Source organism: Anabrus simplex, chromosome 2, assembly GCF_040414725.1.
Source record: "Anabrus simplex isolate iqAnaSimp1 chromosome 2, ASM4041472v1, whole genome shotgun sequence".
Lineage (NCBI taxonomy): Eukaryota > Metazoa > Arthropoda > Insecta > Orthoptera > Tettigoniidae > Anabrus > Anabrus simplex.
This window is the reverse complement of record NC_090266.1, coordinates 1,076,680,621-1,076,692,397: the sequence shown is the minus strand read 5'-3', so window position 1 is coordinate 1,076,692,397 and position 11,777 is coordinate 1,076,680,621. Positions and strand designations below refer to the sequence as shown.

General features: G+C 39.7%; 1 long non-coding RNA gene across 1 annotated transcript in view; it reads left to right on the top strand.

The window, feature by feature from the left end:
- The first annotated feature begins 2,057 nt into the window (after nt 1–2,057).
- The window catches only part of LOC136863298 (uncharacterized), a 55,501-nt gene continuing 45,781 nt past the window's right edge, over nt 2,058–11,777 (top strand). Inside the window, exon 1 of the long non-coding RNA XR_011017792.1 lies at nt 2,058–2,170. This is a non-coding gene — a long non-coding RNA (uncharacterized lncRNA). The remainder of the gene's footprint in view (nt 2,171–11,777) is intronic.

Sequence of the window (11,777 nt, the reverse complement as noted above, 5' to 3'; positions counted from 1 at the left end):
CTTCGTCCTAACCATTATTTTTATTTCCATGACTATTAATTTCAAATACAGTATCTTGAGTAAATGCACAGTGCCTGATAAATAATAAAATCCATTTAAGGTCAGATTTATATTTAAGATATCTTAATCTCTATCAATACTTTAGTTGGATCATTGCTTTAAGGTCAGATAATGAATTTTTATTATTATCATATTGATTTTTAACAAGACCTTTCATTATTATTATTATTATTATTATTATTATTATTATTATTATTATTATTATTATTATTATTATTATTATTATTATTACGGCCTCCAATATGCCAGTGATCCATCTTCGAAGATCTTAACTAACTCATATACCCCATCAATGAAATAATGAATCAATGAATCAATAAATCAGTAAATCATTTAGATATATGTTGTACTCTACCAGCACCAAAATGAATTTTTTTTTTTTTTTTTTTTTTGCTAGGGGCTTTATGTCGCGCCGACACAGATAGGTCTTATGGCGACGATAGGATAGGAAAGGCCTAGGAGTTGGAAGGAAGCGGCCGTGGCCTTAATTAAGGTACAGCCCCAAAATGAAATAACTACTCCTCTAACTAATAGCAAAAATTTTACTTTACACAAGAATACAATCTTTTGAAAATCTACAGAAAGAAAGGATAATATTTAAAGTATACTCATGGTTTCTATATAGATCACTGCCTCAGAAACTTAAATGTAGCTCAGATCCTCTCTAAATTATGGTGGATTGTAGACGTACAGGTTCATTGTGCTGGCTCCCACACTTTCGGCTTAGTAGTTCATGACTTTAGTGTAGCCAGATGATATGGATTCACACTGACGATCTCTTGAAGTTTCCTTGGAAATTCTGCTTTGTTGATCCATGGTGGAAAATCGGCTTTTGTAGTTGGCTGAAACTAAAATTTATATTAGAAGTGTTGCTCCTCCTGTCGTATTTCACTACTTTGAGCATTAAAATACTTAACTGGTGCAACGATGTACAATGTAGGTCAATGCTTCGTTAAAGACTTGAATTGTTACCCTGTTATAATTTCTGTGGCACTTCATGAAATCTCCACAAATTCGAAATCAAATATGAACTTGTTAAAAACATCTTGGATAAAGTTCACCAATGAGGTAGAAAACACTTGAATTTTCCCAATCTATTACTCTGATCATGTTGCCTCTTGACGCTTTATAGAACACTCTAGAATCTGCAACATTCGAAATCTAGAAGAATACTGTTCTCACAGAAAAATACTGTCCTATCGCCTCGATGTTTTCACTGAAGATGAATGTCATGTACTTCTTGTAGTACAATATACTGTCATAGCTGTACTGTAATTCAATGTATACTGTTCTAGAATGTAATCCATACTGTTCCGTAGTTTGTAAGGTACTACTTGTAGTGCGATGTAATAATATTTTACTGTTGCGTAGTCTGTACTGTTATGTAATACACTGTAATAGTCTTCTTCTGTCGCCCAACCTACGAGTGAAAAGGTGACATAACCTTCGTTTTTTTATTGGTTGAAAGCAATATTTTAGCATGATTCGTCCTTCCATATAAGGTGAAGATGATTCTTGAATTCTCTCGCCCCCTTCTTCAACTCTTACTGCATGACGTGTTCTCCGCTGTGACATAGCCCAGGTCTTTGACCGCTTGACCCAGTTCTGCTCGGCCCGCAACAGAATTGCCTGTCAACCAGCTGATGGCCCGTCCGCGCGTACTCATGTATAATTGTATGTGAAATAAATCAAACCTTCATTTACGCTTACAAAGTATCATTTGGATGGGTACAAGAACACTTGTTCAGCTGCTCGTCTCCTTATTCCCAAGTCTTCCCAACCCAAAATTTGTAAAATTTTTGTAATACTGCTTGTTTGCTGGAAATCACTCAGAACAAATATTGCTACTTACCTTTGGAACTTTTCACATTCTTGGATTGGGTAATCCTGGTGAGGGAACAGTAAATTATAATTTTGGGGTATGTATCAGGGTTTTTTAAAAGCCCTTGTATGATTAATCGTGATTTCTTCCTTTTTAGGAGTGAACTTGCCAATTGTTTGGCCATAGCTAGACAAAGGAACAGCAACTCGTTGTCTGGTTTGACTATATCCGTCATTTATGAAATGGTGGCTAAAGTGCTTAAGGAACGTGTGGAGAAGAATCTAAATGGTAAGTTAGCTACTTTTTTGTGTGTTTATCTTTGTTTAGTTACATTCTTAAAAGTCAGTTTGGCAAACTAATGGTGGTAATGTTTCTTCGTTATTGTTGTAGTGATTTTTTAAACAATGTTCCTTACTCTTCAGTGTTATTTGAATCCATTCATGACCCTTGGCTTAGCATGGCTTACATACTGTATGTGGTGTATGCTTTTGTTCTCTGTAAAATAATTCATTAATGAAATGTATGTGCTCTAAATAGAAAGATGCAATGGCAGAAGTATTAAGCTTAATCAACCAATCAGTAATATTCATCCCATACCATCCAAGGTCCATCAGTTACAAAATTTGGTCCTTGTTTACAATCATATCTACAATAATAGTAAGCTTCAAGGAGTCTCTGCTAACATATCTTTAAGAAACAAGTAAGCTGCTGTAAGAAACACTTCGCATGTGGAGCCTCCAGCTGCATGGATTTGGCCCTGTTTTATGGTCAGGTGCCCTTTTTGATGCCAACCCTATGTAAAAAGCAAAGCAAAGTCATCTCAGTACAGGCCCCCGAAGGCCCTTAGAGGTGTGGAAGGTAAAGGCTTCCACTGTCCATAACCTCGGCACTCGATGCGATAGAGTGGTTAGTTCTACGCTCAGCCACCTTTGCCCCCAGGAATTTTATATGTAGGCTGAGTGAACCTCAGGGCCATGTGCACCTCTGGAAGTGGAAATCTTGTTTCTTAAATTTTACAACTTCCTGACGGGGATTCGAACCCATGTCCTTCCAGGTGAACCAAGCACGCCTTTACTGCCTCTGCTAGGCAGCCCCTGCCAACCCTATGTGGAGGGATGTAATCACTATTGCATGTTTTTAGGTGGTTGACAGTGTGGTAAATAGTTGGTGTATGAAGAGGATAGTGCTGGGATAAACACAACCACCTATTCCCCGGGCTGGGAGAATTAATCAGACACAATTAAAATTCTCAACCCAGCTTGGAATCTAACCCAGGACCCTCAGAACCAAAGGTCCCAGCGTTGACCATTCAGCCAACGAGTCTGATCTCTTTTTTTTTGGTATGATTAATGATTAATACCATTAATTCCAAGCTCGAATTATTTTATAAATTCTGTGTGTAAAGGGTGGAGAGGACAACATGTATCACCTAACTTCCGGCCTATCTCCATATCACCAGACGACATATATGACTAAAACACCGTTAAAGAATAAAAAGCAACAGCTATAAATAGTGTATTGATGCTATTACTAACTCTCTGCTCATGTAGTATGTCCATTTATAAGCCCATATAGCTTGTATTAACTAAAACAACAGCTGATGCAATATGTGCAGTCAGTGGCACCCAGTGTCTCACAGTATAAGATGACAACTGACAACCCCCTCTCAGCCATGCAAGCTGGAGTGTGTCCAGCAAGCGATCAGCTGTGAGAAATTTTGTAAGGTGTTAAAAAATTGCAGTCTTTCTATTTAAAGTCTTCAAGACTTGTGGCCATATCAGTAAACCCTCCTCTCTGTACCAGGAAAATCTTGTGGACTAGATTGAAGATGAGATAAGGGCCGATGACCTAGATGTTACGCCCCTTTAAACAACAAGCAAGCAGCACAACAACATGAGATAAAAGTCCTGCAAGAAGCGTGCAGTCTACTATTGAAACTAGGTTCAGAGGAAGGTTTCCTTCAAAATTATCATAGCAACTCTATTTTCAGATTAATATTTATTTTAACTGGCTGGTTACCCCACTACAATAATTACTAGACCAGGCATCTTCAATTATTTTTCCCTGGGGTCAAGATTGATTGTAACAATGCAATAAAGTGGTCTCTGAGGTCCAAATATTTGGAGGCTGATGACATAGATGTTAGGCCCCTTTAAACGAAAAGCATCATCAAATATTTGCTTAAGACATATGCTGGTCTCACTTACAGTGATTGGTGTTTCTCTTTTTTTTTTTTTAATGCTACTTGTTCGGGGCATCGACCCACGTGGATCTTTTCCCCTACTAGCACCATATTGTATGAAGCTGTGTGTAATTGGAATGGCGGTAGTGTGGAATGTTGTGTGTGAGGAAAGGAAGGTTAAGGACGTCACAAACACCCAGTCCCCAGGCCAGGGATATTAATCATTACAATTAAAAAACCCTGACGCAGCTGGGAATCGAACCCAGGGCCGCCGGGTGACAGGCAGACACATTGCCCCCTACTCCGCAGGGCTGGATACACAGTGATTGGTTACTCCATATAATAATTACAGTAAAAAGTAAATTCTGTGTACATTAGTATCAGTAATATCGGTAAATTGTGCCATGCATTTTTTAAAATTTCAACCAGTGGAGTGTTTACATCCATTACATTCAAATATAAAATGTTAGATCAATGATATAGTTAAATTCAATGATCGTATGCGCATTTGAAATATACAATTCACCCATTCTTTCCTTCTTTCTTTTTTTTACCTACCTAAAATCTGGGATAAATTATAGATGCCTGTGTTGCTTTCTGTTATTCTGTGGTAAGTTGTCTCATGCATTGTTGATCAGTCCCTAATGAACCTTTCAACTGTTTAACACCTCAGCACGGTACATTCAAATGCCTGGCCGTCACTGTGCTGTGGGAGGAGTTCTGAGCACAGTGTTTAAATTTTATCAGATTCGTGCAAGTCTTTAATCAACGCAACACATCTTTGGTACTATTTTACGGATTTCAGTAATACTTTCATGCATGTTTAGAAAACTCCATTCTTTTGGAAAATATGATTCTATCTTACCTTAACAGTTGAGTTTGATGTGGAATGTGTTGAAGCATCCCTCAACACCCACTTCACAGTATGTACACCAAAACACAGTCTCTCTCTCTCTCTCCGAATTTTCTGTTTGTAGCACACAGAACATCATTTGGTTGGCCTACTCTTTCCCTCAGTTGGTGGGATTCTCTCAGGGAAGTGCTTTTCAGTGAGATGGGGCATATTTTTGTCCAAAGAATGACGTCCAAGCACTTTTCTTTCAAATGAACCTGAATGTTCCACAGGCAGTGCCTGGACGACATCCACTCTAAATTTCAAATGACCTATTCTAGTTTCAGGTGAATTTTTCTGGCAAGTGATCAATACGTTTAGAATTGCAACATTCATTAACCTCCTGAATAACTCGATATACCACTTGGTCATCTTTTTTCTCTCTAAAAGGTAGCCATGAAGTAGCTGATCTTTCAGATTGAATACACCCATGTGATCATTATAGTTGGCAACAGAAACAGGCTTTTATTTTTCCTGACCACGCTTTTTCTTTGTGACGGTTTCTGCTCCAAGAAATGTAGAAATCATTGTGCCATATTTTCTTATCACTGCACTTTAGGACAGAGACTTGGTCAGAATGCCGAGCTATGAGTTCCCAACTTCTTTAGTTTCATGTTTATCATATCTCTCTGGACGTCCTTTCTGTTGAGGTGCAAAGTTTCCTACACAGTCAGTATTCAATGATCAGTCAGTTGCTATCAATCAGTCACTACTGATCTGCATTTAGGGCAGTCACCCAGGTGGCAGATTCCCTATCTGTTGTTTTCCTATCCTTTTCTTAAATGATTGCAAAGAAATTGGAAATTTATTGAACATCTGCCTTGATAAGTTATTCCAATCCCTAACTCCCCTTCTTATAAACAAATATTTGCTCCAATTTGTCCTCTTGAATTCCAACTTGATCTTCATATTGTGATCTTTCCTGCTTTTAAAGACACCACTCAAACTTATTTGTCTACTAATGTCATTCCACACCATCTCTCCACTGACAGCTCGGAACATACAGCTTAGTCAAGCAGCTCGTCTCTTATCTCCCAAGTCTTCCTAGCCAAAACTTAGCAACATTTTCGTAGCGCTACTCTTTTGTCAAAAACATTCAGATGTAGGGCTTTTTAGGCGTTTGCTCTATTAACCAGCGTTTCGTTTTAGGTCTGACACTTGACTCATAAGAGTGGGATGTGTCAGACCCTACCCACTGATGCTGGGGTGTATGCAGGTGAACTTATCAGAAGCCCTTATAAGAGGTACAGTCTGATAACTGCATACAGGAGATAAATCTCCACAATGGAATTATTGTCTGCCTAGCAATTCCGAATGGAAAATTCTAAATTCCCATGGGGGGAATTAGATATCTTTCCCCAATAGACCATGTCAAAAATGTCAAAAACATATCAGATGTAAGGCTTTTTAGGCGTTTGCTCTATTAACCAGCGTTTCGTCTTAGGTCTGACACTAGACTAATCAGAGTGGGATGTGTCAGATCCTACCCACTGACGCTGGGGTGTATGCAGGTGAACTTATCAGAAGCCCTTATAAGAGGCACAGTCTGATAACTGCATACGGGAGATTAATCTCCCCAATGGAATTATTGCCCGCCTAGCAATTCTGAATGGAAAATTCTAAATTCCCATGAAGGGAATTGCTAGCAACTGCTAGGCGGGCAATAATTCCATTGTGGAGATTTATCTCCCGTATGCAGTTATCAGACTGTGCCTCTCATAAGGGCTTCTGATTTCACCTGCATACACCCCAGCGTCAGTGGGTAGGGTCTGACACATCCCACTCTGATGAGTGTCAGACCTAAGATGAAACGCTGGTTAATAGAGCAAAGGACTTAAAAGCCTTAATCGGATATGTTTTTGACATTTTTGACATGCTCTATTGGGGAAAGATATCTAATTCCCTCCATGGGAATTTAGAATTTTCCATTTGGAATTGCTAGGCAGGCAATAATTCCATTGTGGAGATTTATCTCCTATATGCAGTTATCAGACTGTGCCTCTTATAAGGGCTTCTGATAAGTTCACCTGCATACACCCCAGCATCAGTGGGTAGGGTCTGACACATCCCACTCTGATGAGTCTAGTGTCAGACCTAAGACAAAACGCTGGTTAATAGAGCAAACGCCTAAAAATACTTTTTTATCGGAAATTACCCAGAACAAATTGAGCTGGTTTTTTTTTTTTTGCCATTTCTAGAATCAAGTAATCCTGGTGAGGGTCCCATACACTGGAACCATACTCTAGTTGGGGTCTTACTAGAGACTTACATGCCCTCTCTTTTACATCCTTACTACAACCCCTAAACACCCTTATAACCATGTGCAGCGATCTGTACCTTTTATTTACAATCCCATTTATGTGATTACCTCAATGAAGATCTTTCCTTATATTAACACCTACATGTAGGTACTTACAATGATTTCCATAAGGAACTTGCACCCCATCAACACAGTAATGAAAACTGAGAGGACTTTTCCTATTCGTGAAACTCACAGCCTGACTTTTAATCCCATTTATCGTCATACCATTGCATACTGTCCATCTCACAACATTATTGAGGTAATTTTGCAGTTTCTTACAATCTTGTAACTTATTTATTACTCTATACAGAATCAATCAATCAATCAATCAATAAATCAATCAATCAATACTGATCTGCATTTAGGGCAGTCGCCCAGGTGGCAGATTCCCTATCTGTTGCTTTCCTAGCCTTTTCCTAAATGATTTCAGAGAAATTGGAAATTTATTGAACGTCTCCCTTGGTAAGTTATTCCAATCCCTAGAGTTGGTAAAGATTACCAGTTATGGAGCAATGTGATGGGAAAACATGAACTTGACAACTGAAATGCCAGTGGTCTGCTGCTCCTTGGTTTATGTGCTGAACATGATCCCGCTTCCCTTGAATTTATATTTCAATACAAAATATAATGTTTGTTACATGGTGTAGGCTACATTTGATTATGATCCCCCTCCCTTTGAATTTATATTTCAATACAAAATGTAATGATTGTTACATGTTAATAAGTTAATGGAATATCAGTATAATACCTATCCCTCCCTTCTATGAAATGACACATTGGTTTTAAAGCATTCTTGTTATTGTGTGAGATATCTGTTTAAATTACCATGCAGAGGTTTTTAAACTGAGATTTATTGACGCCGAGTGTCGAGCGGCGGTAAGTAATTTGACCCTCCATAGGGGCCAACGGCTTCGGGCGGATGAGCCCCTTTGGGTGAAGTGATGGTCCCCTTGTAGGAAATGACACTGGAACCTATCATCTGTGTTTTTGGCCCAACGGCAGAATGGACGGAGGAACCTCCTTTTGGTGCTTCTCACCGGCAGTGGAGGCAGATGAGGTCATGCCAGACGGACTGGCTATGAAGGTGCAACTCAGTGGTATTTCAAGTCTGCGGCAGTCCTTTGCAGTCATGGTACCAGAACCTGCACGTCACATGTAATTTGTGCCGCAGGATATAGTTCCGAGATCATAGTGTGTGGGTCACTTCCTTGCAAACTGTGATCCACCTTAAACAAAATCTCTCTTGTGGCACTTTTTCCTGCTGTCACACCCTTCAACTCTAGTCCAACAGCAATGGGATAAGGATGATGGAGGCAGGTTTTCTTGTTGAAACTGAAAGCCTCTCATTCGGACCTGCACGTTGGCAGCAGATGTGTGATGGTCATCTTTCTGAGACCCTGTGACTAATCAGGAATTCGGTCCTGCATCTGTGTTTGGGCAGGCCTATTTAGGATCACTGCTGCCCACCCTGAATGGGGAAGGTTCTAGAAAATGTGGGCTAAGCATCGGTAGTCACACTCTCAGCTGGCTGGGAGGCCGCAACCAGCGGGTCACCCCTTGTGCGGTTGAAAAACAAAGATTACCAAAACTCTTATTATAGGAACCTGGAATGTTCGAACCCTGCTTGATTTGAAAGACAATAACAGACCTGAGAGAAGAGCAGGAAGAACAGAGAAGAAAGGATAATGTCAGGTACAAATTAGGGAAATCAAGAATAACTGGTGGCAACAAAAAGCTGAAGAACTGTAAAGACTATTTGACGCCCGTGACCTGCAAAATTCTATGCTGGCATAAAGGAGATATATGGTCCAATTCGATCTTCATCAGGGTCATTGAAGACTGCTGACAACTCCATCATGTTAACTGATAATGGAGAAATTTTAGAGCGTTGGAAGGAACATTTCTCTGTGCTTCTAAATCATGCCTCCAATGTCGCTGAGGACTTTCTTCATAATGTCCCTCAGCAGCCCCAAAAATCATGGATGGCAGTTCTACCAACATGCAGAGATTTCACTAAAGCACTCAATCAACTAAAACGAAGAAAGGCTCCTGGTCTTGATAACATCCCTCTGCAACTGATACAAAATGGGGGTATACCCATGAAGACGAGACTTTTCACACTCATCCTCTTGATTTGGGAAACTCGAGAAGTACTTGATGACTTGAATTCTACCATCTTCACTATCTTCAAGAAAGGAGATCCTTGTGTATGTGGGGACTATCGTGGTATATCACATTTGTCAATTGCAGATAAAATTCTTGCAAGAATTCTATTAAACCAGCTCCAAGTTATCTCAGAGAGGATTTTGCCTGCGTCTCAAAGTGCTTTTCGAACCTCAAGAGGCACAACAGGTATGATCTTCTGTGCTAGACAACTCCATGAAAAATGCAGAAAGCAACAGCAGCCTCTGTATTTAGTTTTCTATGATCTGGAAAAAGCCTTTGATTCAGTACCAAGATCTGCTGTGTGGAAAGTATTGAGACATTTTGGATGTCCTGAACATTATGTGGAATTGGTTCAAGCTCTTCCTAACGGCATGTCTGGACAGGTTGTTCATGGTAACTCAGTATCAGTTTCGTTCCCAATCACTCACGGATTTAAACAAGGCTCTGTGCTTGCTCCTACACTCTTTGCACTGTAAATACTGCATGAATCATCTGCAAACATGTTAGGCATGGAGATTATATTTCGTTTTGATGCAGGCCTTTAGAATCTGGCAAGACTTCGCTCACGACGTACTCTGGTTACCCGGGTGACAGAACTGCAGTATGCCGATGGCACCGCATCTCCTGCAGAACTACAAAAGTCAGTCAACTGCTTTAAAACTGCATGTGATCGCTTCGGGCTTGCCATTAATGCAAATAAAAGAAGGTTCTTGCACAACCTGCCCCAGGACTAACTCTTCCTGAGTTCAGTACCTCCATCTTGGACACAGCACTGGAGCACGTTGATCACTTTTCATATCTTGGAAGCATCTTGTCTAAATGGTGTACCTGCAATCAAGATGTTGATAAAAGAATTGGGTCTGCTCATGCACTATTTGAATGGTTAATGCACAGAGTCTTCATGAATAACAACCTAAAATGGCATACCAAACTCATGGTGTACAAATCTTTTGTCATTTCCACACTATTGTATGGGTGTGAAACTTGGACACTCTATTGCTGTGGTATCAAAATCATGAGCACTTCCACCAATAAAAAATGAGATACAACTTGAATATCAAGTGGAAGGATTATGTGACCAATACTGCAATTCTCAACAAAGAGCAGCTAAATAGCATTGAGGCAACAATCGTCGCTCATCAACTGAGATGGTTAGGCCATGTTCACCCCATGAGTGATACCAGGCTTCCCTGCCAAATTCTTTATTATGAACTTTGCTCCGGCAGTAGACCTCGTGGAGCCCCTCTTAAACGTTTTAAGGACCAGCTGAAACACATCATGAAGACAACTGGTATAAATATACAGACATGGGAAGAATGTGCCGTGGACCGTTCACTGTGGCGGAACACTATATCCACCACTAAGCCTATCCGAGACATAGCAGACAAGGCAAAGGAATTGAATGAATCGTAACCGATTATGATGCACGGAGCTGTGGGCTCCAGTGCTATACAAAAGTTCAATCATCACAGTGGGTGGGAAAATCTTCTCTGAAATCAAAAGGAACTTGTTACTTCAGTTCAAATATAGAAGTCATGCTCAGGTTTTGACCTTCAAAGCCTATCTTTTACAAATTTGTTCCTCAGGGACTAAATGCTGTTTGATGATACTACTTTAATATGTAGCAACATGTTAGAGAAAATTATAGGAGAATAAGGCCTAAATTCTGGACAAACAGTTCATAGATCCTTCGTTATGATAATGGGTTGGCATAGTTGTTGGTTCCTGTCTTGTACAAGGGCAGGATAAGTGGTTCCTCAGCTTTTGTATCCCCATGATATGGCTGCTGTTGGCTGCTTCTTATTTCATAAGTGAAATTCCCAAAGAAAGCACTGAAATTTGCAATAGTGGAGGAGGTCAAATAATGTGTTCTTCGAAACAGCATTTCAGGACTACTTCCAAAGATAGAAATGTCATTAAGAATGGTTACCAACCAAGGTAGAGAGCATTTTGAAGAAAACCATGCTTAAAGTTTTAAGTAAGCTCAAAATAAAATGAATTACCTCAGCTCAGGAACTCTTTGATGGAGTAAATCCATATCCCAACATGACCCAAGACCCTGCCACTAGATAAGACCAACACTGATGAGCATGTATGGAGGAATCGTCCCATATTAACAGAGTCAAGATAAGCTACATTCTTTTTCTAGTGGGAGTAATAGGTCCGAATTGACTGGGGCTGTAGTCTGTTCTGACTATCTGCAATATATATGTAATACAGTTATGGCTGAAAGTATTAGGAGCCACATTCTAATGTACTATACAGAACACAGTACAAAATTGCTGACAGTATTTGTCAGTTCTGATTCATATCTTGACTTCTGTTGTAGCTACAGTATTAACAAATCACTGTA